The following is a 6,000-nucleotide window of genomic DNA, read 5'->3' on the forward strand; positions in this document are numbered from 1 at the left end:
TTAAGAATAAAATAAAGAGGAGCTGTTGGGAAGACCTATTTTGTAAAAGAAAGAACTACTGAGTTATAACTTTTCATCTAACAGTTTATTCACTAACATGGGAACTGCAGAGCTTCAAAGTGTTTAAGTTAAAAAAAACCCTAGCAAAATATCAAACAAAACCCCCCCCCAAAAAAACCCAAAAGAGCAATACCAAAATACCACAGTATTTCTGCCTTTTTAGAGAAATTCAGATACTTAAATTTAGATTCAGAAACTGAAATGATACACAAATGTATTTGAGCTTGAATTTAGATAGAGTAGCAAGAACAACTAACTAAATGTTAAGGAAATAGCTAACCTTTAGGTAGAAGAGAACATTTATTTTAGTTGTTACTCTGCTCATAAGAAACAGAGACATTCTATATTTACAGTACACTCCAGAAGAATTAAAATGAAATTTAAAGTCAAATTTAGATATCAAAACATGTCAGACAGCTTGACTTCCACCAAATTGTAACAAGTGCTGCTCATTCCTTTTAACTTACGTGGTATTTTTATTATCTATCAAGTAATCTAATTTATCCCTCTTGTTCCAAAAATAGTTCATTTGCATACAGTTTGGCTCAGAAGAGCAGGAGCTGGGAGAAACCACATCACTGTGACTAGCAGCAATGAGTCACTCTGACAGGTTTAAGTCTTGAGTCAGCAAAACCTAGACTTACTCTCAAAGCCTGGGTGGGCTTGGCTCAGAGAAGGCCATTAGCTGCCGTTTGAGTTTGGGGGATGTACACCATAGCCCCCTAAAAGTGTATCACAGGTCTGTAGAAACACATGTGGCCACGGCTGGCTACACAGCGCATTCTTTGGTGGAAGCACTGGCTGAAGGTGGTCTTTCCAAGTTCCCGCTGTCCCTCCCCTCCATGATAATACCATCCTTGCCATCGTGCTGATGTGTTTGTGGGACTGTCCTGCAAGTCAGATGTCTGCAGTGATCCATATGAATAACAGCTCCCTCTGGCTCTCTGGAAAACACGAGCTTTAACCCATGTTGCTGTGAGTGATATGGTGCGCAGCACATCTCCCAAAGACACGTGTCTCAGTCCACCTGAAGACTGTGGTATGAGGCTGAAACTGGCAGTGGCCACTGGTGGAGGGGGCTGTCTGAGCCTCTAAAGCCGTGGTGTGGTGTAACTGTGCCCGTCAGCGGGGAGGCTGCAGCCACCCAGCTGTGGCTCTCGCATCCTACTGAGTCATCGCATGACTCCAGATAAGCCATGTGCTTTTTCATGCCTCAGCCTGCCACCTGCAAATCAGTGATAACAAAATTTAAATAATTCAGAAGAACATAGCAAGGCTTAATCGTAATTGTGAGGCTAAATTGTAATATGTTCTGGACTCCTTACATAGAGTAGTGCAGAACTGAGGGTATTGCTGTTCACAGACAGTGTTGCTAGTAGTGCCATCTCCCTTTAATATTCCCTGCAAACTGTCTTCCTACTTTCATTACCAGTGCTCAGCTTTGGTGTCATTGTGTTGCTTGGACACCTTCTAATTTAAATTTCATGTTTTGATTTCTGGGTGAGAACTTCAAACACAATTTTCCTCTGCTATGCTATACAGCCTTTTGCTCATTTTAATGAAACCTAGCAACCATAATGTAAATTCAAAATAACTACAGCCCATTAGACTATTGAAATCCCTGAAGATTTGAATTATTCACTATTAACAGAACTTGTATAATTATAGGTTAAGATATCACTTAAGCATTTAGCATACATCAGCTCCACAGTTAATTTTTAGCTCTTGATCTGTATTAGTAACCTCAGCTTGCTAAATTAAAGGATATGCCTCCAATTAGCCTAAATTTAACATTCAAGAACACATCTCTAGTGGGATGATGCTTATAACTTTAGAATATGCAGGCAATTTCAGCTGATCTACTAAGGCTCTATCACAAGTGGAAAAGAAAACATTTTCTTATAAACACTTCCACGACTTTCACAGGAGCAGAAGTAAAAGGACAAGGCTGCCTTTTCTGTAGGGTCCAAAGTCAAAAGGGTGACAGGCATTGCAGTCCTCTGCCCTTATAGGGATCTCCAAAAGAGCACTTTCTGATCAGAGTAAACTGTAATTGGCTGGTTTTCAGCTACCACTGGGTAGTTTTAACTCTTTCCTGATGGTCAGAAATATTGCTGCAGTATCATCGATAAGACTCAACATTTGTCTTTTTTCTTCAGGGAGTAGTAAGATGACTTGCTGTTTGCTAACATATAAATTAGCTCTTCTGTTCCACCAGGAAAGAAAGATTCCTGGTAACCATCTGTGTTTTTTTCATACCATTTGATACCTGCTTTAGTTGATTAGCTTTCACTACATAGTCCTAGGTAATCACACTTCTACTTGTGGAAAGCCCTTTTAAAATAATGAGCTGGGAAATGGTTTAGGCTTCTGTGCAGATGATGATGAATCTGTTCACACATGCTGGTGAGAAGCTGGAATGGAATCTTAAAGCTTTGGCTTGGCCAGCACTGAGAAAAGATACAGCTTTTGACAGTGTCCTCTCTTATATCCATAAATCAAATGAAACAAATTTTAGTAAACATCAGTGTGCTTGTTAATGAGGAGAAATGCAGTGTACTTGGTAGCTGTATAATTGTGTCAAAAGTGTAATTCATAAAATGGTTGCTAATATTGATGAGTGTCTCCATAGGAAAGCTCTGGGTGGTAGGAAATCCTCTTGCTGGGAAATCTGCATATAATCTTATAATGATAACTATTACAGAGAAGGGAGAAAGTACTAAACTGGAAAATGCTATTAAAATTTGTAGTAGAATCAAAATTATTGAAGGCTTAGTCATGACTTTCATTCAGTAAAACTTGTTGTGAAGTATGGATTTTATTGGAAACAATTGGAATCAAAAGATTATACTATTAATACCTGACTTTGTTATACCCAGAACAAATGAAAAAGAAAAAAGAACATCTTCAGCACACTGAGGATTTTTCCTAGGGGTTTTTGTTGGGGGTTTTTTTGTTTTGTTTTTTGGGTTTTTTGACTTAGAAGATTGAACTTCATCATCTAAAACCTCTTGTCATATAAAACAGTCACTCTAGTGTGTACATCTTGATAGTTAGACCTCCAAAATTACAGAAGTGTCTCAGTCCTAAACAGTTCCCTCTGGCAATGCCAAATTCCAAAACTGTGATGCCCGTAATTGCCCTATCAATTTCCAAATGAAGGCTTTGGTTGGTAAATCCCAGATTTGAGATGTCCTCCTATGTGTTTGAAGTTCTGTTTCTGAGCATGTCCAGGGGTGGTCCTGCATGGTCAGTACTGATACCTCAACATCTCTGTTTTGTGAGGATCCTTGAGCTTGCCATTCCTTTGGCTGTATTGGTTGTCCCTGATGCCAGGATTATTTGTGTCCTATGTAAAGAAGATGCCACCTAATATAAAATCCATTAATAGCTCTGAGAGTAAGGACTGCCCAACTAGTTCAAGGCAACTCCCTGGTCAGCATGTGGGATTTTTCATCACACTTTAGAGGCTGCTTATTCTGCTCTGTGGTTGTTGGGAATGCCTGTGAGCCTGACTTGAGTGCTTTGAATCACCCTACATGGGCAGGGACCGACTTCTCAGCCCTTGCAATGTGTCAGCAGAGCTGCCTAAGCAGGCAGTCTGATTTCCTCCTCTACCTCTCCTTTTGCGGGTTTATGCCTGAACCCTTGCAGATTTCTCTTTAAAACTGTCAAATGTTTAAGGAGTTTGGATTTCTCTCATCTACTGTGGAATTTTACGTTTAATTACTTAGAACAAAGACTTTTCCCACTCTAATTAAACACCTTTGGCCTCAAGAACTGATTATCTGTGCCTTGCATGATCATTTACTTTCAAGATTTTGAAAGCATTTTTCGCTTCCATGTTCCAGATGGCTTGCCAGTGACAACATTCATGCATTTAGTTCTTTTCTCTCATTAAGCCTGTGGATTTCCAAAATATTTCTGGAATGTGATCTTACAGTTTTCTCTCTCTTCATCTCTCTTTTTCTTTTTTTTTTCCCTTTGCCCTTTTCAACCCAAATGCAAGAAAAAGTACAAAACAGGTGCTTCCACATCTGACTTGATGTTGAATTTTTCTGGCTGGGGGAGAGTGGAAAGGATAAATGCAGAGCTTATTAAAATAGTGATGACAACAGTCAAAAAAACAAAAGGCAGGTACAGTAACATCCAGTTGCTGTAATCCTTTAAACCTGACCTCCTGCCCAGCCTTCCTGGGCACATCTGCACTGAATTGGAAGAATGAGCCAAGCTCTCAACAACCCGTGCTGGTAAGGCTTCCTCCTATCACACAGTCTAGCCACACCAGCCCATCCACAGACAAGAAAGAAGTCTCCTGTAGCTGGTCATGGCACCCAGAGCTGGCAGCTCTGTAGTGTGAGGGAAAACCTGCTCTCTGCACTCCCTGCAGTGTGCAGCCTGCCTGGTGTCCGGGTAACATCTCACGCATTTTCTTAAATCCCTTTTGTCCCAGGTGCACCCACACGCTGATTAGTAAAGAATTTAGAGCTCTGCAGAGTTATATAGAGAAGAGTGTAGAACAAGGACTAATTTTTTGCATGTTTTCCTATTTCCCAGGGTGTTGCTTTTCTTGTTACACCACCGTCTGCTAGTGGGGGAATGCCAATAGTGCAGCCTTTCTCTAAAGGAGCAGGCCTGATCCTCCCTCTCAGATGGGCTGGTGTCCTCCTGCTGACTTCTGAACTGGGTAAGAGTCACACCCAGTGCACAGCTGGGGAAGGGGAGGTTTTGGAAAGCAAATTATACTGTGTTAAGTGGTTAGAAGACACAATGAATTAAATAAGCACCTAGCTCCCATTTACACTTGAAAATTTTGTCATGTAGAGCTCTGCCAGTAAACTCCTCCTACATAATTAGAGTGCTTTTTGCCTGTAAAATGCATTCCAGTTTGGCAAGCGCTATAAGCCATAACATCAAAACCACTTCGCCCCTCTTCAGTGTAATTGTGTCTACTGTAGGGCTTTTGTTGAAGTAGTTATGTCATAAAAATCACCCTACACAACACAAAGCCTTCAAGTGCAAACTGAAATCTTGTCTACCCAGCTAGATGTTACGGTGCTTTAAATACAGTTACGGAAAATCAAGATAGATTTGTTAAAACGTGCTGACCACAACTGAATAGTCATCAGAGACATAGTTAAATCCCATTTAGCAACATATTAGCTAACCAGGTATGTGGAGTAGTATAATCTAATTCGACTTTTGCATAGTTGTGGTTGGACAAGGACCATTCGACTTGCCTATATCTAATTTTAATAGTGGCAGAGTGAAATTTGCTTTATTTCAGTTGATTTTTCACTGACTTTACAACACACTTATTCTGACACCTGCTACTTTGGTTGCCATCTCAGTTAAGTGTGTTGAGTCATTATTCCTTTTAGGCTTTCATATATGTTTTCCTTTTTTTTTTTTTGATACCATAAACTATAAACATATCTGAGACACCAATGAGAAAGAAATGTCTGTCACTTTGATGGATACTCCACTGGATCTTTAAATGCAGATTCCCTACAATTTTTTTAATTGTTTAATTTAAACTATTTTCAAACATTAACATAGTAGATTATCAATTCAAATGACAATATATCTTCTTCAACTTAGTGTCATTTGCTAAAGGATGTCATCAGGCACACTCAGATAAATTTCCCCGGAAAGACAGTAATTCAATCTTGCATTTATAATAGTCTACCGCATTTTAATTGTCTTTCACATTGATGTGCTAGCATTACTCAAAAAGGAAAATGCTGCTCCTCAGAAAACAATGACACAAGGTTTTATAATTGGCAAGGCTAGGACCTGAAGAAGTCACAGAAAGTTGTTTGTTAGATCCCACAGAAAGACAATACTATCTTCCACATACAATGCAAATTTCATTCACCGATATCCAAAGTCCATCTGCTAATGAAGGACTGGAACCAGATTTGCCCTGGAATCAGTCCA

Source organism: Myiozetetes cayanensis, unplaced genomic scaffold, assembly GCF_022539395.1.
Source record: "Myiozetetes cayanensis isolate MyiCay16 unplaced genomic scaffold, myiCay2020 scf2-11, whole genome shotgun sequence".
Lineage (NCBI taxonomy): Eukaryota > Metazoa > Chordata > Aves > Passeriformes > Tyrannidae > Myiozetetes > Myiozetetes cayanensis.